This window comes from Rana temporaria, chromosome 4 (genome assembly GCF_905171775.1).
Source record: "Rana temporaria chromosome 4, aRanTem1.1, whole genome shotgun sequence".
NCBI lineage: Eukaryota > Metazoa > Chordata > Amphibia > Anura > Ranidae > Rana > Rana temporaria.
Genome location: NC_053492.1, coordinates 86,773,278 through 86,796,660, shown reverse-complemented (window position 1 = coordinate 86,796,660; position 23,383 = coordinate 86,773,278).

Sequence of the window (23,383 nt, the reverse complement as noted above, 5' to 3'; positions counted from 1 at the left end):
TGCATGTCCACTGTGAGAGACATAATCAAAAAAAAAAATCCAGAAATCACAATTTATGATTTTTTAACTATTTATTTGTATGATACAGCTGCAAATAAGTATTTGAACACCTGTCTATCAGCTAGAATTCTGTCCCTCAAAGACCTGTTAGTCTGCCTTTAAAATGTCCACCTCCACTCCATTTATTATCCTAAATTAGATGCACCTGTTTGAGGTCATTAGCTGCATAAAGACACCTGTCCACCCCATACAATCAGTAGGAATCCAACTACTAACATGGCCAAGACCAAAGAGCTGTCCAAAGACACTAGAGACAAAATTGTACACCTCCACAAGGCTGGAAATGGCTACGGGGAAATTGCCAAGCAGCTTGGTGAAAAAAGGTCCACTGTTGGAGCAATCATTAGAAAATGGAAGAAGCTAAACATGACTGTCAATCTCCCTCGGACTGGGGCTCCATGCAAAATCTCACCTCGTGGGGTCTCAATGATCCTAAGAAAGGTGAGAAATCAGCCCAGTACTACACGGGAGGAGCTGGTCAATGACCTGAAAAGAGCTGGGACCACCGTTTCCAAGGTTACTGTTGGTAATACACTAAGACGTCATGGTTTGAAATCATGCATGGCACGGAAGGTTCCCCTGCTTAAACCAGCACATGTCAAGGCCCGTCTTAAGTTTGCCAATGACCATTTAGATGATCCAGAGGAGTCATGGGAGAAAGTCATGTGGTCAGATGAGACCAAAATAGAACTTTTTGGTCATAATTCCACTAACCGTGTTTGGAGGAAGAAGAATGATGAGTACCATCCCAAGAACACCATCCCTACTGTGAAGCATGGTGGTGGTAGCATCATGCTTTGGGGGTGTTTTTCTGCACATGGGACAGGGCGACTGCACTGTATTAAGGAGAGGATGACCGGGGCCATGTATTGCGAGATTTTGGGCAACAACCTCCTTCCCCCAGTTAGAGCTTTGAAGATGGGTCGAGGCTGGGTCTTCCAACATGACAATGACCCGAAGCACACAGCCAGGATAACCAAGGAGTGGCTCTGTAAGAAGCATATCAAGGTTCTGGCGTGGCCTAGCCAGTCTCCAGACCTAAACCCAATAGAGAATCTTTGGAGGGAGCTCAAACTCTGTGTTTCTCAGCGACAGCCCAGAAACCTGACTGATCTAGAGAAGATCTGTGTGGAGGAGTGGGCCAAAATCCCTCCTCCAGTGTGTGCAAACCTGGTGAAAAACTACAAGAAACGTTTGACCTCTGTAATTGCAAACAAAGGCTAATGTACCAAATATTAACATTGATTTTCTCAGGTGTTCAAATACTTATTTGCAGCTGTATCATACAAATAAATAGTTAAAAAAATCATACATTGTGATTTCTGGATTTTTTTTTTGATTATGTCTCTCACAGATAACAATTTCAGACCCCTCCATGATTTCCAAGTGGGAGAACTTGCAAAATAGCAGGGTGTTCAAATACTTATTTTCCTCACTGTATATATGTGATAGATCAAAACACAATAGTTGGTGAAGTAAAATTAGAAAAATATATACATAAAACAATTTTTCAGAAATAAAAAAATGATAATTGGCACGTGGGTATGTATTCACCCCCTTTGTTATGAAGCCCATAAAAAGCTCTGGGCACAACAGAAACCTGCTAAAAGACGACCGCACACAAAAACTCACAAACCGGGCAAAGAGGGCATTAATCAGAGAGGCAGCACAGAGACTTAAGGTAACCCTGGAGGATCTGCAGAGTTCCACAGCAGAGACTGGAGTATCTGTACATAGGACACAATAAGCCATACGCTCCATAGAGTTGGGCTTTATGGCAGAGTGGCCAGAAGAAAGCCATTACTTTCAGCAAATTTTGAGTTTGCAAAAAGGCATGTGGGAGACTCTCAAAATGTATGGCTGAAAGTACTCTGGTCTGATGAGACTAAAATTAAACTTTTTGGCCATCAAAGAAAATGCTATGTCTGACGCAAACCCAACACATCACATCACCCAAAGAACACCATCCCTGTTTTTTTAGCAGTCTGGACTGGGAAACTGGTCAGAGTTGAGAGAAAGATGGATGGTGCTAAATACAGGGATATTCTTGAGCAAAACCTGTACCGCTCTGTGTGTGATTTGAGGCTAGGACAGAGGTTCACCTTCCAGCAGGACAATGACCCCAAACACACTGCTAAAGCAACACTTGAGTGGTTTAAGGGGAAACATGTAAATGTGTTGGAATGGCCTAGTCAAAGCCATGACCTTAATCCAATAGAACATCTAAGGTCAGACTTAAAGGGTCACTAAAGGAAAAAATTTTTTTGCTGAAATGACTGTTTACAGGGTATAGAGACATAAAAGTTAACTGATTCCTTTTAAAAATGATTAAAAATAGATGAAAATCAATCATATAATGTACCTGCAGTTTCACTTTTGTTTTTAAACTGATTTCATGTTTCTGTGAAGTAAAGAGACACACAGAACAAAAACAAACAAATCCAGGGCAGTGTTTTGTTTTTAAAATGAATCTGATTGGTTCTGAGGAGTTTTAGACACACAGCTTAGACCACAGTGAAAAGCTGCCATGAGATTTTTCATAAGGAGCCAGACAAGCAGGAAGTGTGGAGATCACAGCAGAATTACATTAACTTCAAAGCAAAAACGAACAATGAGGACATGAAACCAGTACTGCAGTAAGGTAAAGGAAGCTATTTAGCTAAAAAAAAAAAATTTCTTTAGTGATCCTTTAAAGATTGCTGTTCACAAGCGCAAACCATCCAACTTGAAGGAGCTGGAGCAGTTTTGGAAGGAGGAATGGGCAAAAATCCCAGTGGTAAGATGTGGCAAGCTATTAGAGACTTATCCAAAGTGACTTGGAGCTGTGATAGCCACAAAAGGTGGCTCTACAAAGTATTGACTTTAGGAGGGTGAATAGTTAAGCACATTAACTTTTTCTGTTATTTTGTCCTATTTGTTGTTTGCTTCACAATAATATTAATAATAATAAAAAAACAAACATCTTCAAAGTTGTGGGCATGTTCTGTAAACTAAATGATGCAAGTCCTCAAACAATCCATGTTAATTCCAGGTTGTGAGGCAACAAAACATGAAAAATCCCAGGGGGGGTGAAGACTTTTGCAAGGCACTGTCGCAGCCTATTCAAATAAATGTGCAAACGTGGCTCGCAGAGCCGCAATAATGTGAACCAGGATTTAAGATTATATCTACTTTTCTGAAACCGATTTGTGCACAGTGTCCATTTGAGGACATGACCTCCCTACATGACACTTCTATTACATCAGCCAGTTCAGTGCCAAATTGTATTTGATGTCAGGTCGGTTGAAATGAAGAGAAAGTAAATTAGCTTAGGTGAAAACTCCAGGCAAAACTTCTTGTAAAACACTTTATAATTTGTAAATAGAGTAAAGAAAAGTAAAAACATCTGTCATATTTTTCGTGCTCTCCCTGTCCCTGTTGGGGAGATTTGCCCTTATGACCCCTTTGACATGGGTTTTCCAAATTCGGTCAGCCTGCCATTTTTTCCGGTGGACCTAATTGGAAGCTCCATGAAGGTCTATGGGAAGGCACATGTAAATAAACTTGTGTCCCTTTACAGCCACCTATCTCTGAATCCATCCGGGTTCAGATTTATTTTTTATTTTTTTAAAGGACCAAATTATTTAATGAGTCACATGTCCATTTTCATTCGGCAGCCTATAGATCCAACATAGGTCCTTCAGTCTACTGTCAAAACACAGATAAAAAGCTGAGCAGGCACAGAGTTCATTAAAAGAGACATCCATCCCATTCTACTCCAATTCAGAGACTCCCCTGCTGAACAGGGGGTAGTGCACCCATTTGGATGGACCCCAGTTGTTGTTCCAGTGACAGCGATGACTGGGCAAAAAGTGAAAAGTGATTGTTGCACTGGAAACAGCAATACACACCTGGCTGGTTTCAACCATTCCCCATTTTTTACAAAACTAAAAAAAGTTGAGGTTTTTAGCGCAGAGGAGGTGGCTCCCCTAAAATTGATGAACTGAGAACTTAGAAAGAAGAATTATATAGAATAGACATGCATTGTATTGATGCACAGAGATAAACATGTTTCCATTGAAAAGCCTGGCCAACTGCTTCTGTGCCAAGAGGCAGTTCTTAAAATAGAATTTTTCTGGCAAATAAGTATATAAAAACATGCCGTTTGCATCATAGGGAAGTGAATAACATATTTCAAATGTGACAGATCCCATTTAAAGCTGGTGTTTTCCCTAAACACTAGCTTCTTTGGCTACCTTGACACATACGCTTAGGAAACACGCCAGCATTATATTTACAGTAGCATAGATAACATTTGAACACAACAAATAGAAAAATACAGGGGTATATGAAAGAGTTAGGAAAAAGTATAGTTGGCCTCATGGCCTGTAACGGCTTCATCTCTCACACCTGTATATCCTCTATGGACCAGGGCAATTTTTACATTTCTGGGCCTCTTTATTTGGCTATATTTTGTCACTACTTAAAAAATAAGATTTGTATTTCTTACCTAAGGACAAACAAGGCTTTCTTTTAGGGAAATTGCAAAAAATATTTTTTCTTTTTTATATAAACCATAGACAAAAAAGTGACAAAGCTAAATAAACAGACATTTTCTTTAAAGTGTTTGTTAACTCTAAAAAAAAAAAAAATACAGCTCCCGTTCCCTTAAAGCAGATTAAACAGCACAGTGCTTGTTCTGTGTAATCTACCCCTCTCTAAACTGTAAATTCCTGCTACTGAGCCCTGACGACTGTGGTCAGTTTATGTCCCTCCCTCATCCGCAGCTGTCCCGTTTGCTCTCCTCTCTCCCCCTCACCCCTCCTCCCTGCCTGTCAGCTCCGTGTTCTGTGTGCCTGTTTCCCCCCCGCCCCCCTGTCCCGGCCCCTGCTGCTATTATTATAAATCACAAATTTACAATAGTCACTGCCAGCCCCTCTATTATAGGCAGGCATACTACATTGTGTAAGTCTTTTATTAAAACGAGGATTATAAATACATTTTTAGAGCTATCTTCACTCGTAGCTGCTTTACATCTCCGATACATGGCTTCTGCAGGAGGGGCTGAGCAGCCACGTGACCTCCCCCGCTGACGACAGAGGGAGATCACATTTTATTAAAATTAGAAAAAAAGTTTTTTTATTTGTCAGGTTGCTTTAACTGATATAATTTGCAGATTGATGCTCATACCTTTGATATGATTTATTTTTTATTTTTATCTCTCTATTTCCAGTTCCAAACACTGTTTATAAATACTCTATCAGAATATTATTATTATTTTTTTACAGCAGCAACTGTATGTACACTCGCAGCTTTCATTTTGGGAAATCTGCCAGCAAGTGTGAGCCAGGGAGATGGCATACACTAGAGGTGTACTATAAAGAAGAACTTAAGGGAGACATCTTGGTGAAATCCACGAAGGAGATAGCAGAAGTATTCAAAGAGTATTATACCAAACTGTATAGAATAGAAGGGCAACAAGAAGCAGTGAGGTTGTCGAACCGAGAACAACAGGCAAAAGAGTATGTAGAGGCCTCAGGGCTGCCTGGGTTGTCGGAAGAGGAAGCAGGAGGTATTGATGGGCCAATCACTAAGGAGGAATTTTTTGAAGCCCTAAAGGTACTGAAGCCAGGTAAAGCGCCAGGCCCTGATGGGTACACGCTGCTTTATTACAAGATTTTTTCTGAGGAATTGGCATCAAGATTTCTGACGGCCTTCAATTCAATAAGGGAAGGGCAGGAGATGCGAGAAGAGACATTGATGGCTCACATTACACTAATTCCTAAGGAGGGCAAAGATCCTACTAATTGTGCCAGTTATCGGCCAATTTCATTATTGAATGTCGATCTTAAGATCATGACAAAAATCTTGGCCAACCGACTACTAGGATATATCCCAGCAATTATACATCCAGATCAGGTGGGGTTTACCCCTGGTAGAGAGGGGAGGGAGAACACCCAAAGGGTAATAGGAGCTATCCATACAGCGCATGTCCAAAAAAAGCCATTAGTGATTATATCTGCCGATGCCGAAAAGGCATTTGATAGGGTAGACTGGACATTCTTGAGAGTGGTGCTGCAACATATAGGGCTGAGAGAGGGGATGTTAAATTGGATTAAGAGTTTATATACATGCCCTAGGGCAAGAGTCAAAGTGAATGATCTGATGTCTAAACCTTTCTCAATAAGGAATGGCACACGGCAGGGATGTCCACTCTCCCCTATTATATTTGTTCTTACGGTAGAACCACTGTTAAGGATAATTCGGGCTAATCAAGATGTCAGGGGCCTGGTAACAAAAGGAAGAGAACATAAATTAGCGGCCTATGCGGACGACTTGCTGTTTTTTATAACCTCGCCTGGAGTGGCGCTACCGGTATTACTACAAGAATTATGTAAATATGGAAAGTTATCTAACTTTAAAATAAACTACAGCAAGTCCGAAGCAATGGGGGTGGAACTGAATGAGAAATTGAAACAACAATTAGTGGGGAATTTTGGATTCAGGTGGACGAAGGCATATATAAGTTATCTAGGGACCAAAATACCAAATAAGCTGAACCAAGTATTCAAATTGAATTTTGCACCCTTAATTCGGCAAATAAAATTAGACTTTGCAAGGTGGGATAAGGAGGTATTCACGTGGTTTGGGAGAATAAATATCATCAAAATGAATGTGATGCCCAGATTGTTATACCTATTTCAGACTCTCCCCATTAAGTTACCGGCCGGATTTTTGAGAGATATCAGTTCCAGATTTGTGAGATTTATCTGGGCAGGGAAAACCCCGAGAGTCCGTAGAACGGTGCTGAATCTACCCAAAGAAAGAGGAGGGGTGGGACTCCCAGACCCGGAAAGTTACTATGTGGCAGCGCATTTAATGAGAGTGGCAGAATGGTGCACAGTGGATAAAGAAAAACCATGGATACAGATGGAGCAAAATATGACTGATATACCTTTGGAGGGAATAGTGTGGATAGAGGAGGGGGTGATACCAAAGGAGGTGAAGGGACATCCCACGATAGGAGCTACAATCCAGGTCAGTAAAAAAGTGTTTAAGAAAACAAAGATGTCAGTAGACCCAAGTCCCATGATCCCAGTTCTGGGGACACCAAGCTTTGAGCCAGGATTAGTAGACCAACGGTTTAAAGAGATGAGGCAGCAGGGAATTTGGAGGCTGATCCATTTTTCAAGGAATAACTATGTAATGACACGTGAGGAGATTGAAAGTGAGTTTTCGGAAAATTTAGATAGCTTCAGAGTGCTGCAGCTCAAAACATATATACGGGTAGCCACGCAACATATGGCTGAATTACGAATGTTATCGGACTTTGAAAAGATTTGTTTAAAGGGAGAGCCTCTGAGGCACTTACTGTCGGTTATGTACGCGTTGGTGGTAGACTTAGGAGCACCACAAGAACTGGCGTTTTTAAAAGCATGGGAGAAGGACCTAGGAATGACTTTTTCTGACCCACAGAAAAAGAAAATACTGCTATTCACACATAAATCCTCAATGGCGACCAAATATCAGGAGGGAGGGTACAAGATCTTAACTAGGTGGTATAGAACTCCGGCAGTATTGAGTAGGATGTTTCCTCAAGTGTCAAATCAATGCTGGCGGTGTCAAAAAGCAGAAGGTACCATATTACATATTTTTTGGGAGTGTGCTGGGGTGCGAGATTTTTGGAAGATGGTGGCAGAGACAATAAAGAAAATCACAGATGTGGCTCTTGTAGAAAAACCGTCAGTGTTCCTTTTGCATGATATTCCGTTATCCAATGAAAAGTACAAAAATTCATTGGTAAGACATCTACTTACGGCAGCAAAAGCATGCATTCCGAGTCTCTGGAAAAGTACAGTAGCTCCATCAAAAATGCAATGGATGGGGAGAATAACGGAGATTCAACAAATGGAAAACCTGACCATGATATTAAAAGAACAGGAAGGGAAATATCAAGAAGTATGGTCACCATACGAGGAGTATAAAAAACAGAATCCATAAGGGGGAGGAGTGGGGACCGGACCTCGGGGGGAGGGGTGTCTGTTTTTTTTTTTTTTGTTTTTTTTGTTTTTGTTTTTTTTTGTTTTTTTTTGTTTTAGTTTTGTTTTTGTCTGTTTTTATTTGTAGTTAACAGCTCAGGATAAGAAGGGTGCGGCTGAGAACAGGGGGGCTCAGTCGGAATGGAGGAAAAAGGTTTTGTGTTGATAATATAGAGTGATAGTTGAGGACAACTAATGGTAAAAAGGTTAGGGTTAATATAAAGAATGTATTAAGCCAGAGAAGTAGATGAAAATTGTAAATTGAAATACTGAGATGTGATTGTATATGAATGCAGAAGGTTGTTATGATTGCTGTTAACAAAATAAAGAATTTAAAAAAAAAAAAGAAGAACTTAAAGCGGTTGTAAACCCGCATCAAATTTTTTATTTATTTTTTCTCCTGTAAGGCAAAAGTCATAATGAGCTAAGATGCACCGCATATTAGCTCATTATGAAATACTTACCTCGGAACGAGGTGTGTAGCACTTACCTGGTCCACGCGTACGCGCGGGAGATTTAAAACTCGGCAAGGTCCGGCGGCTGTCGGTCCTTTCGCCGTAGATCCCCCCTGCGCATGCGCCGCGGAGCATTGCGAGGGGAATATCTCCTAAACCGTGCAGGTTTAGGAGATATTCTCCCTACCTACAGGTAAGCCTTGTTATAGGCTTACCTGTAGGTAAAAGTAAAAAAAGTGGGTTTACAACCACTTTAACTCAGCTAAAAAAAATTGCTCTAGGCCTAGCCTGGGCAGGAAGGGTGTGTAAGTGCCCTATATTGAGGTGGTTAAAGAAGTTGTTTGGTCGTGTGTGTGGCATGCCCAATGTCCTTAACTGGTTAAGGAGTTATTTTTTTTCCGGTTCTTTTTTTAATGATTTGATTTCTAAAATGACCTTTGTATTATGTTGTTTTCCAGTGCTTTAATCAAGAAGGATATTGGACTACCGGAATAAATGAAGTAGGAAGTAGTAATAATTTCATATTCTCCAGCAATAGTTGTAATACAGACGTTTAATTAAAGTTTGGAATGTGCTTAGGAGAACTTTATATTCACTGGATTTGCTCCGTTGCCCACACAGACTTTAATTAATGAAACTACAGACCAGAATCAATACTGCAATTGCACATTAACAGGTTTCAGGACATTATTATGTTCACATCCAAATGAAATACAAACACAGTGTGGGTTCATTTCTCAGAATGGTACATTGCATGTGTAGTTGAGCTTTAGGGCAGCTGAATCTACACTACACAACTTATACTAAATTACCTGCATATACAGGTTATACTCCTATCACAGAAAGGGAATGGTAGACTTTATAAACTGCTAACTGACTAGGAGAGGGAAAGGAACTTGGGGAGGCAGTTCACCGCAAGTACACTATGCACCGCTAACACAAAAAAGGAACCTAATGAAAACCCAGTTTTAACATTATGGAAAATTACAGTCTCAGTTGCATATGCTTGCAAACATTATGGATCAGCAAAATTTTGTAAAATTTGAGTTTTCCTTAAGGCGCACAGGAATTTTTACTTCCCTGAAATTTTGCAAAAATTTTTAATATTTTGGTCAAATTTAACCTTTTTTGGTGAAATGCATTAGTAAATGATAATGAACGGAGGGGGACTAATGGGGACTAAAGGAAAAAAGATTGGGACTTTAAATGAAACAAAACATTAAGGGCAGAACGAATCAATTGGTAAAATATAATAGGCTGTTTGTTAATCCCATAAATGAATACGTAGCATTGGAAGTACATAATAATCAATGTGTTATAGTAAATAATAGAAACATGATCGATCAGTCATAAATGATTCTTTTTTTATTCAATTTGTTTTTATTGAAAAAAAAATTCACAACAAGTTACAGTACATAACCAAGAATTAAGAGTAAAGAAACATAGCGGGCCAACTTTACAATGATTCTCCACACGGGGTCCATAGCAGCGTAAGTACATATACAAATCAGAAGGATACAATTAGACCCCTGACATAGAACCGTATGCAAGATATAAGCCAGCCAACTGGAATAAACTTAAAATAAAAGGGAGAAAGGAGGGAGGGGATGGGGGAAGGGAAGAATAAGGGAGGGGGGGAAGGGGGGGTGGGTTAAGGGTAAGGGAAGGTCCGCCTGTCTTCTAAGCAGTAATCATACTAGAAACAACTTACAACAACCATTTCAAAATGCTTGCCTATATGTCATTCTGGAAATGCGTAGTCCACACTTGCCAGATAGCATCAAACCTCTGCCTGTTACCTCTCCCATTAGCCATTAGGGACTCATATATGTAGTGCGATCGTGTGATCACCAAAGCCTCTGACGCACTGGGGGCCCTATCTGCCTTCCAGTGTCTCGCAATGAGAGTTCTAGCCGCCAGCAAGATATGAGTAATCACCACTCTAAGATCAGGTGGAAACCTCTCAATGCCTACATGAAGTACTGCCAAGGCAGGGGTCGGGCGGGTCAAAAATCCAGTAATCCTGGAAATATATGAGAATATGGAGTTCCAGAAGCTCGTCAGGTGTTTGCACGTCCAAAACATGTGGAGCAAGTTACCCGACTCCTCACAGTTCCTCCAACACAACGGTGACCCAAGATGCACAAACTTGGAGAGTCTATAGGGAGTCAGATACCACCTGAGGGCAATTTTTTGGGCCAGTTCCCAATGATTAACACAGCTAGACGCTTTGTAAATTGAGCGGAACGCTTCCTGCCACTGTTCTTCTGATATAATCACTCTCAAATCCTCCTCCCACTTCCTAAATGGTTGAGATTTCATGAAATGCATCTTGTGTTGGAAGAAATTTTAGAAAAATTAGATACCTTTGGGTAGCGCTGGTATAGAAGTATGGAAAAAGACAGTGCAGCGCTGCACTGTCTTTTTCCATACGTTTTTTTTGTTTTTGTATCTAAACATTTGTGTTCAGCTGCAGGACGTCCCTCCCGGGACCCACCCTTAATTGCTTTATTATTGCTTTCACCTAGCGCAGATTCCCCTATCCCATTTCCCTTCCTTATACCAAGCTGGTATAGAAGTGTAGAAGTTCCAAACCTCCTTGTGGAAGTGTATTTGGTGAGATGTGAGAGACTTTAGAAAGTGAGCAACTCTAACATATGTATATTGGTCCTTGCTGGGCAAGGCAAATTTACTTTGAAGTGAAGTGAATGGGAGAAGGACATTATTGTGATATAGATCCTCTATAGTCAGAATGCCCTTGTCCTGCCAGCCCGACATCGAAAGGTTCGGGATAGCCAGGGAAAGGATCTCTATGGGAATAGGAATCTCTACATACCCAGAGGGCAGGGGAGGTGTACTGCGCAGCTCCCTCCAGGCCATAAGAGAGGCCTGAAGTGTGAGCGGCAAAGTACGTATCGGAAACGGTTTCCACGCATCTAGTAAAAGAAGGAGCCTGAGGCTATTGGTCGGGCAGAGGGATACTTCAATGTCAGCCCAAATAGAGTCAGAGCCTGAGTCTACCGGTGAGGCCAGCCATGTCCTCAGTTGTGTCAGAATCAACGCACGAAAATAATCTTGAATGTCTACGAGCCCCATCCCTCCCACCGTTCTATGTCTAACTAGCAAAGCTCTGGCGCATCGTGGTCTTTTTGACTTCCAAATAAATTTGGAAAGAATCATATTGAGTGCTCTGAGGTGTGTCTTAGGTATGGGAATGGGGAGCGTTCTGAAGATATAAAGCATCTTAGGGAGGATGATCATTTTAAATGTGGCTAGACGTCCAGTCCATGATAACTCTGTGTTAGCGAGTCTGTTAGTGTCTTTGGTCAGTTTGTCGATCAGGGGCAAGTAGTTGGCATCCGCAAGCTTGCTCGGATCTGCCAGTATCTTAATTCCCAAATAGGAGATGGTGGACTTGCTCCAAGTGTAGGGGAAAGTTTTCTGGAGATGGGCCTTTGTAGAAGGTGAAATGCCCAGGTCAAGAATAATTGACTTTGAGAAGTTCACCTTGTAATAGGAGATGTCACTGAGTGCTGCAAGGGTGTCGTGGGCATGCGCAAGGGAGACCAAGGGGGAAGAAAGAAATATAATTATGTCATCTGCAAAGAGATTAATAGTGTGGGACCTGCCTTGGATAGGGAAACCTTTGATACCCGGATGGGATCTAATCCTCTCCGCCAGGGGTTCTATCAGGAGATTAAAAATTGAGGGGGACAAGGGGCACCCCTGCCTTGTGCCATTAGAAATAGCGAAGGCATCCGACAACAGATTGGACGTATATACCTGAGCACAAGGGGAAGAATACAAAGCAAGTATTGCCGAAAGGATGGGCCCCGCAAAGCCAAATCTCTGCAAAGCATATCTCATGTATCCCCAATGTATCCTGTCGAACGCCTTCTCCGCGTCCAAGGACAATAGCAGAAAAGGCGTCTGACAGGATCTAGCACACTGCACAACCCCAAGCACCCTCCTAGTTGCGTCCAACGCCTGCCTCCCCGGGGTAAAACCAGACTGGTCACAGCAAGAGTCGGGAGGACAGGCAGAAGTCTATGGGCCAGGATCTTTGCATATAATTTAACATCGGTATTGAGCAAAGATATGGGCCTGAAGTTGGCCGGGGCGGTAGGATCTTTCCCTGGTTTGGGGATTGTGACCACATAAGCCTTAAGCATTTCAGAGGGGAACGAGGCAGAGGACACAGCGTTGGTAAACACAGCCTGTAGGGTGGGTGTTAGGCTATCCTGAAGGGCTTTATAATAGTCACCTGGCAATCCGTCCGGCCCCGGGGATTTACCCAGCGGAAGAGTTTTGATGGCCTTTCTAATCTCAGACTCCTCGATGGGTGCATTTAAAAACTTGAGTTGGTCTCCCGAAAGGGAGGGGAGATTGATCTTGGCAAAAAAGGCCTGAATGGCATCCTCTGAGGGTTGGGGTGTATTGGGATCAGTGTTGAGGTTATATAAAGAGGAGTAGTACTCCGCAAAGAAATTCGCTATTTCCTTGGGATTCACGATTTTAGAGTTATTGGACGGATGGAGAAGAAACAGGATTTTAGATTTAACCCTAGCAGCTTTAAGCCTCTGGGCCAGGAATTTACCTGCTCGGTTACCCGAGGAATAATGGGTCAACTTCAATTTCTGAAGATGCTTGTCGTATCGGTGGATAAGCAGGAGTCTGAGATCAGAGCGGCGTTGGGAAAGTTGTTGCGCTAATTGATCAGTAGGTCTGAGCTTGTTTTGGGCTTCTAAGTTTTTAATGTCATTAAGGAGGTTGTCTACTTTCTGTGTCCTCAGCCGTTTCTCCCTCGCACAGATTTGCAAAATAATTCCTCTAACAAATGCCTTATGGGCACACCATAGCATCGCAGGATCCGAAACTGAACCTGTATTTTCAACAAAGAAGTGAGATAAACTCTTGGTTAGCAGTTTTACATGGGATGATGACTGAAAAACATGGGAGTTAGCCCGCCACACATATGCAGGACTAGGGGTGTGCCCCTCCACCACCGTAATCGAGACAGGGGCGTGATCCGACCATGAAATGTCGTGGATGGTGAAGGAGGACACCGCCTGCAAGAGCATTTTGTCCACCAAAATGAGATCAATCCTAGAGTAGGAATTGTGCCTAGCAGAATGGAAAGTATAATCGCGCTCATTAGCGTGCTGACACCTCCAAACATCAAAAATGTCTTCGGAGTGGATCAAGCTCTGGAGCTGGGGCGGAGGTCGCCTTACTCTAGACCAAGAGTCCAGAGCGTGATCCACTGTCAAATTGTGATCTCCACATACCACTAAAGACCCCCGTCTGAGGGCAGCTACCTTACAATAAAGTCTCTTCAAAAAGCGAAATTGGTGGGAGTTTGGAGCGTACAAGTTGACCAAAGTGAAGGGTTTGTTGTTGAGTTCCAGAAGCAAAATAAGATACCGCCCTTCAGGATCAGCATGGGTTTCTATCAACTTGAAGGCAACTGTGTCTCAAACTGCGATCAGGACCCCTTTTTGTTTTGTGGAGGCCGAAGCCAGGAAAATATGTGGAAAGTTCCAGTGTTGAAAGCGTGGAGGCTCAAGAGCCAGAAAGTGCGTCTCCTGGATGCAAAGAACGTCGGCCTGGAGTTTGAGCGCCTCCCTCCAGACCGAGGCCCGCTTGGCCGGGTGGTTGAGGCCGTTGACATTGAAAGACACTATTTTAAGCGCCATGATCACAGTGTGGGTGTGGGTGATAACAGTACCTTGTTCTCAATGATACATAAAGTTCCAGGCTTCCGGCATCGTAGGCAGGCAGGGAGGCGACGAACGACCCAGTCCAGAGTTGCGCAGAAAGGACAACATCATCGCAGAGCAGACCAATCCAGGGGGAGGGAGGGTGGGTAGGGAACAAAAACAAAATCAGAGAAAAAGAAAAGAAAAGTAGACAATGCAATAAAAATAAGACTTGTCTAAGCAAGAACCATAGGGTAGGGTCTCTACCCATAACTGAAGGGGTAAACAAAACGTGGGTACAAGTACACCAGGTCAAGGCGGGAACCTTGAGATTAAAAAAAATCTTAGGTAGGCTAAGTTCATATTTTTACAGTGAGATTTGCTTTACTATATTTTTCTACGTTTTCCTTACTATTTAGTTAGCCCTTAATTTCTTAATAATTGAGCTTTGATCTTTCTTTTTCTGATCTTTGATCTCTTTCTTGTTGTTCAGGTAGCTCTCCACCTCTTAAAGGTTGCCTATCCCTGATCCAGGGTGTTTAAAAGACTTATGCCCTGTACACACGACCGGTTTTACCGTCGGAATAAACTCTGACGGTTTTTCCGAGGGAATTCCGCTCAAGCTGTCTTGAATACACACGGTCACACTAAAATCCGACCTTAAAAAACGCGGTGACGTACAACACGTACAACGGCAGTATAAAGCAGAAGTTCCAGTGCAACGATGCCACCCTTTGGGCTGCTTTTGCTGATCTTGTGTTATCGTGTGTTAGTAAAAGTTTGGTGAGAGACGATTCGCGCTTTTCAGTCTTCGTGCTTTTCAGATCGTTTTCCGCGGTTCAGTTGGTGCTTGTGGGTTCGTATCTGTCGTTCAGGGCATGTAGTCAGGTCGTATCTGTTTTTCAGTGCGTTCCACTCGTTTCATTTCCAGGTCATTCTTCGATGCGTTGTGTTTAGTTTGTTTTGACCAGCCGACCATTTTATAGCCATGTTGCCGGTACGTACTCGTTGTAGAGTTCGTGCTGCCTATGGGCTTGGTGTTGGGGTTCATACTTTGACCCAAGCTCAGTCCATGAACAGGGTGAGGAGTTCATGGACAAATAATTGGTTGCTCCAGCGGGACCAATTCTGTCACATGCCTTTGCTGTGGGAGATCCAGGAGAATAACCCTGATGACTTCAGGAATTATCTACGGATGACCGACCCCATTTTTCACCGTCTGTTGGCTTTGCTGTCCCCCTATATTACCAAGCAGGACACCTGCATGCGGCAAGCCATCACTGCAGAGCAAAGGCTAGTTGCCACATTGAGATACCAGATGACAGGGAAAAGTCTGCAGGACCTCAAGTTCACAACAGGCATCTCCCCCCCCCCAGGCTCTGGGGATCATTATCCCAGAGACCTGTTCTGCCATAATTCAAGTCCTGCAGAAGGACTATATTAAAGGTAAGTTTTCTCTTTTAACATCACATTCTATGTATTTAATGTTTGCTAATGTATTGTATTTCTTTCATCATTCCCCAATTACCATGATTGCAAAATGCTGTGGATGTCCCCTTTGTCCTCATACATGCTATAAGCTTTTAATGCTCCTTTTTGGGCCTACGTGCATATTTCCCTTTGTGCTATCCTTGGCCCATACACACCTAGCCTAGTCACTTAATGTATTTTGTCAGCTCCATTGTAGGGCTTTACCCTAAACTCCCCCAAAAATGTCTTCAAATGTTTTTGTTCTCACTAAATTCAGGCAGAGTGGCAGAGTCTTTTTTTGGAGGGCCCAAACTCAGCTAGAACCCTCCTCCCCCCCCTAAAATGTGTACAATGGGCCATCAGAGGGGGTGAGGAATCGGATAAGTGGGCCTTATATTTTTGTCTTTAAATACTCCTTTAAATAAAAGTTATACTGATGTTGGCCAAGCATGTTTTTTTTATAATGTGCTTGCAATGTTATGCGCAAAAGTACTAATATAATTTTTTGTTGTTTGATTCCACAGTTTCCTTCAACGCCACAGGAATGGCAGACTGTGGCATTCCATTTTGCCCAGAGGTGGGACTTTCCCAACTGCGGAGGGGCTATAGATGGGATGCACGTCTGCAACGTGCCTCCACCCCATTCGGGGGTCATACTATTATAACTATAGGGGGTTTTATGGTATAGTGTTGATGGTGGTGGTTTGGGCACAATATGAGTTCCTCTATGTGGATGTGGGGAAGAATGGCCGGATGTCGGATGGTGGAGTCTTCGCCCGGATGCAGTTTGCCCAACGTCTCCAGACTGGTGGCCTGGCATTGCCACCTGATGAAGACAATGTTGAAGGCCTTCCATTCTTCTTTATTGCTGATGAAGCATTCGGTCTGGGCAATCACCTGATGAGGCCATTCCCCCAGAGGACCCTCACCCCAGAGAGGAGGGTTTTTAACTACCGGCTGGCCAGAGCCAGAAGAGTTGTTGAAAAGGCCTTTGGGATAATGGCCAGCCGGTTCCGCCTGTTTCTGACAGCAATCCATATGGCGGACTACAAACTGAACCATATTGTGTTATCTAGCCTCAGTTGGGCCTGAGGCCGACTTCCTGCTAAACCCCTGACGGGTCTGGATACTGGCCGTCCTGGCTTACCCCCCAAAGCGCCCATGAAGTTTGGCAGAAATATGTGGATTTGTGGATTATTTTTTTACGGGTAGGGGGGTCAATGCTATGCCAGACAATGTTTAAAGAATTTTTTAATAAAAAAAACTCCTTCCTCTCACCTACTTGAGTTGCACCCACAAAACACATACATTGATAACCCGTGATGGCAGATAGCACATGTTGACACACTGTGTGCATCTTCAAAATTTGGCTTGAAGAAAGTAGTAAAACATTTTTAAATAGTGCTTCAAAAAACAAAAGGGGGGGAATTTTGTGTTTCTTTAGATTCGCCCCAAAACATCAATCATGTTCTTACATTTTTGATCCATAAGATTGATATTATTCCTCATGATGTCTAGTTCTCGACTACACCATGATTTCCTGTATTAAAATGTGTGCACTAGCACTTGTGAAATGAGGAGTTTCTTCTTCACCAACATTGACCTGCTGTGGTGCCAATTTCTTTCACCTCTCCTTCCTCCACATCCTGCGGTTGGGGGTCTCTCGGAAGTGTGGGGTTTCTGGGCTCCTGTGTTTCAACTCTTTGAATCCCTATGAGAATAAAACAAAAGGTATACTTTAGTAAACAGAATTTTGAGGCCAGAAGTAGGAATATGAAACATTGTTTGGAAGTGTGGTACAATTGTCTGTTTTGCCAGAGTTCCAAGGTGAAAACATGTTTTTTAGCCTTACCAAAGCTGTTAAAAACACATCTAGACAACAATGTACTAAACTTCTTTTCATAAAAATAGGCATGACCAAATGTAGTTAACCCTGTATCTGACAAAAACATTGTATGATTAGTGAGCGAACGAACGATGTTTACTATGACCGAATTACTGTGCCCACACACATGAAAGGTGCCATTTTAAACTGAACAACTGTAAAGAAAAGCACATGGAGCAACATGCAAGGAATAATAATCATATAAACACAGGACAAATACTTACTTTTTCCAAGGATTTTCTTGATCCTCCTATACTAATCCTGCTCCCTCAGTTTCAGGTCAGACCACCGTTTCCTCAGCTGCTCCTTTGATCTTCGTACCCAAAATTTGTTGTGCAGAGTTTTCAACACTTTGGTCATTATTATGTCCTTTCTGAGATTTGACGAACGAAAAACTAAAACTATGTCCCTTTTTTATACACAGGATGAGCTCTGCCAGGATGAGGGTCTGGAAAGTGGCAGCCAGGAGGAGGCCGGGCCCAGTGTCAGCCAGGAGGAGGCTGGGCTCAGTGTCAGCCAGGAGGAGGCTGGGCCCAGTGTCAGCCAGGAGGAGGCCAGGCCCAGTGGCCTGACCCAATCACAAGTGCCTCCCCTCCGCCTACCAACAAAAATGCCCAAAAAGGGAAGCATCACGGAGGAGGCAGCACTGGGCCTCATTAGGGATGCAAGTGAGATCATGAGAAGACCCCCCCCCCCCCGAGGCTGCTATGGCAGCCTATGGCTGCTATCTAGCCATGAGACTAATGAAATTGGAGGAGGGCCAACGCATCCTCTGTGAGGGAATTTTTTCAGAGGCCCTTCAGAAGGGGTTTAGGGGCCAGCTGACTGAGAACAGCCACGTAATTGAGGTCGCCCAACCTCCTCCTCCTTCTGCCACAAGTCCACCACCAGAGCCACAGCCTCCAAGGAAGCATGGAGTGAAGGCTGCAGAGAAGGCTGCAGGGAAGGCTGCAGGGAAGAAAAGAAAGTGATGACCTGCCTTCAGTCTGGTCTGACAGAAGGCGCAGGCTGTTGTAGACTGGGGACATATATGTCATCTGCTGCTGTTCCTGATCTCTGTGAGTTCTGGATCAGATACCAATTTTCTTTTCCACAGACTTGATGTGAGCCCTGGGGTCCAAAGGCTTTCGCAAATTCCACCAGTTTCCACCAGTATCTCCAGCGTTGCCTTCCAAATTATTTTCTTACCCAGAATACATTTTTTTTCTTTTGCTGCAAATACTTGCCTATGTGTTTTTATTAAAAGGGACATTTTGGTTGTGAGTAGGCAGGTAAAAAAAATACAAGATAATAATGTTATTGTGGTAACTTGAGCAAAAAAAATATTAAAAGGAGATGTTGATTAAAACCCCCCCCCCCAAAAAAGAAAAAATTATGGAGATCACTAGAAAATATGTTTTATATACGTTAAAGGAGATGTTGATTAAAAACTCCCAAAAAATAAGATGACTTAATTTAATTATTCAAAACATTATTATGGAGATCTAGCTTTAAAAAAAAAATAGCATTCATGAGATCACGAGAAAATATAAAGAAATACGTTTGTCTGAATATCAGCAGTAAAATAACTTCATTATTCTAGCATTATAAAGAACAAAGGAATGCTCTGCATTAAAAGATCCCAGAAAAAGCAGCATGAAGAATGTGCTATCTCCATTATGAACGCTAGTTTCACCAGACCGAGAGCTTCCGTCTCGTAATTGACTCTGAGGCCCCATACACACGAGAGGATTTATCCGCAGATACGGTCCAGCGGACCGTATCCGCGGATAAATCCTCTCGAGGATTTCAGAAGATTTCTATGCGATGGCGTGTACACACCATCGCATTGAAATCCCCGCTGAAATCCTCTGCCGATGACGTGTCGCGCCGTCGCCGCTATTATGACGCGGCGACGGGCGCGACGCTGTCATATAAGGAATTCCACGCATGCGTCAAATCATTACGACGCGTGCGGGGAATCCCTTTTGACGGATGGATCCGGTAAGTCTGTACAGACGAGCGGATCCATCCGTTGGAATGGATTCCAGCAGATGGATTTGTTGAGCATGTCAGCAAATATCCATCTGCTGGAAATCCATCCCAGGGGAGATTTATCTGCGGATAAATATCCGACGGAGTGTACACACCATAGAATATATCCGCAGAAACCCATTTGATGGGATTTATCTGCGGATAGATTCTATGGTGTGTATGGGGCCTGAGTATGCATGGTTTTTAGTCCGTCGGAATTGCATCCAGATAAACGGAAATTCAGATCGAAATTTTTTTCATCTGAAAAATTGAGAACATGTTCTCTATCTAATTTCATCGGAATTTCCGACGGAAAAAGTCAGATGGGGCATACACACGGATGGAATATCCGTTGAAAAGTTTCCGTCTGACTTTTTCCATCGGAAATTCCGCTTGTGTATACAAGGCATTAGAGAGGCATGTTAAAATGTGGACAGTTTCTGAAAAATCATTTGAATTACCCTCTCAATATGTAAATAAAGATCTGAAATAACTCTTTAGCCACTTGGAGCATCTTGGCGCATGGTGGGAGTATCTTTGCACACTTTGGAAGCATCAGGTGGTGGTGGGGCTCAAGTTAACTTTTGCATTGAAGCCCACAAGCTTCAAGCTACGCTTCTGGATTTGACCCACTATTGATAAGAAAAATTAACAAACTTTCTTAGAAACGTATTTTCCTAATAATTTTTGCTCAAGACACATTTTTAAGGATAGGTAGTGAAAAGCGTTACTGCTTTCAAATATTTTTTTCTTTTTTAATAAAAGCAGCAGACAATTTCTAATAAGTAATAATAGTTTTGTTACTTTATGTGAAACTGTAAATGCAAAGCCATTTTGTGATTATTTACTACAGTCACTGCACATGTAATATGAGGCTTACCTCATCACAAACAACTCTGCCATGATAAAAACACAAAGAGGACAAACATAGTAACTAAATCAAAATGTAATTAAGAAGTGAGGCACAAAAATGTTGCTTCAATTACTAACCAACTTAATAGAAAAAATGAACATTAAACAAATTACTTGATATCAAAATAACTGCATCCTTCTTGGTGAGCTGGGGGGGGAAAAAAACATAAAATGATATGGGTTAAGGAATGGTAATAGAAGAGTGTAAAGCAGTGGAACACTATTGTCTATGCCAGTGTTTCTCAACTCCAGTCCTCAAGGCACCCCAACAGGTCATGTTTTCAGACTTTTCATTATTTTGCACAGGTGATTTGATCTTTTTCACTGCCTTTGGTAAACACTGGTCTATAGTGATAGGAGCTGTACTGTCTGAATGGCCTGGACTTTGGATATTACGGACTTGAATTTATTTTGCAAATTTTCTGTAACACAACCACATCTATTAATACAATTAACATCAGTTAAAACAAAAGAGCCTAACATTAATGTTCCTTCAGCAGGCATGCACACAGCTGCAGAAACCTATAATATTCTTCTAGGATTGTGTTATGCTATTTACAGCATTAGGTTTTCATATTTGTGGGCCCTTCACCCAATATAACTCTAATGAGGGGTGCTAGACCTTCCAAATCTAGGCAATGAAGGATTTATAAATGGTTCATTATATGTTGCTAAATTGATCATGTAGAGCTACCCCCGGAGGAGCCACTTAATAGGATGGGTTGTCTGTTCTTTGCCTCAACCTTATCCAACATCTCAGCCCCTTTGGCACACAAGGTTGAGTGTGCAAACATACAATATCACAGGAAACCACTGAAAATAGTTCTTAGTACCCAATAGTAGTGTTATTTCATAGGAAACAGGCACCAAACCAGGTAGTAAAGATAAACATAGTATATTGTCACCTAAATTGGTTGGTAACTAGGCAAGCATAAAATGGACTAACGATAATAACAACACAATTTAGCCAACAAAGTGACTGCCAATAAGTACTAGGAGTAAGATGATATTTAGTGTTCAAATCAACATAAACAGTAGCAAGGCCACCTCATGTGAAGCAGTGAGCTTTGGAACTATACTGCCAGAGCGCATTTATGAGGCTGATGCTAGCCCTAGCCCTAGACTAACTGGATATGCAATTTCGTAAAGAAAATGAGGATGGCAGTAGAGGGGGCAGGGGAACAAAGGGGGGCTCGTAGAACATTTTTTATAGGAAAGATCGTCCTTTCAAATGATTTTCTGATGGATTTTTTTGGGGCCCTTTAAGACCATCTTTGCATTTCACGACAGTCCCCATTAAAATGCATTAACTGTTAACCTGCATAGATACAGTATAGGTATGGTGCAGTCTTGGCACAGGTGCAAGGTAGATGTTGCTCAAATTTGCAATAAAAGTTTGGTATATTGCGGTGTAGATGGATTAGGTGCAGTATAGGTTTGGAATAAGTGTGGTGTAGAGTGCAGCATGGGTGTGGTAAGGATTGGGTGCATTTGGTGTCCTGTTCTCATTGGCTCAGTCCCTGCTTGCAGTATCAGCAATGGGGGAATTGACTTCTCACCAGTCCTCTGAATTTTGCAGTGACCCCTTGTTCTCTCCCTGAAAGCCTCCGGTGATCAATGGTGGGAAACAGAGGGTGAGTGGATGCTTCAGTCTCCCTGCTGCAGCAGTGCAGGTGCTGTGATGTGGAAGGTGCTGTGCTGCCCCCAGGTATCCTCACTGCCAGTCTCAGGCTCAGATCGCTGCTGGTATGGTCTCCAGGTGGCAGGTGAATATCCAGACAGTGGTGCTCTCTCTAACTTTCTCAGTGCTAAGATGACTCCCAGAACTCCCAGAATTCTTAGTGCTCTGCTTAGATGTTTGGGCTTGCTTGGCTTTAGCTATCCCCCTGCTGGTCAGAGGAGAATGGTGCAGCATAACATCAGTTTCTCAGTAGAGGGTAAGAAGAATAAAAGGCAATGTCTCCTTCTCCATATTACTGTTGCCCGCCACCTGGTTACAATAAGAAATCACCATATAACTTAACAAGAAATGCAAATGCAAACATAAGAAAGAAACAGCAGTCCCCAGCAGTAGAAGGGCTATACCATAAGCCATTTCTGACTCCCCCCCCCCTCCTTTCTAAAAGCAACTTTCTGCCTGTCTTTCACTCTCCTCCCTACTCGGGTACTAACGCTTACACATACTGCATTGCTAGACATATTTCCCCATCCGTACGCCTACAATTTTATGTTAATGCACTTACTGTTGTACTAACCCCTTGAACTAGCACACATTCTCTGTAATGTCTTACTGCTATGTTGCCACATAATAAACAGCGTTTGTTCTTGTTCTTGACATATACATACTCAACTGTGTTACTTGATATGTAGCTTATTACAACTGTATCATGAAAAGACAATTTTAAAAAAATCTAAATAATAATAATAAAATAAAATAAAAATCCCTAGGTAGAAATAACATTCAAAAATGTTGTTTATTCAAGTCAAGGTTTCGCCTGCCTTCCTTAAGTATTTGCAGGGAGGATTTTTTCACTTTCGGTACAGAAAATGTGGACTCCCATTTTATTGGCCTAAAAAGCTGTCAGGTTTTATTTACTTCTCTTGATGACAGGTGTCCTTTACAGTGAATATATTTCCTATGCTTTTTAGAACTCCATTGTTTACAGAACCACATAAATCAAGATAATATTCACAAAATGCACACAATGAGTGCTTGACCTTGTCTTTTGCGTTTATGCCAGGCTGTTTCAGATGACTCTATCTAAAAGGGGGGTTTTAAAAGTGCTCTTTATAAAAAAAAAACATAGTGCTCTGGAACACCTGTATTTAATAGGTATTTGTGAAATGAAAGTATCAAATACATAGTAAAAA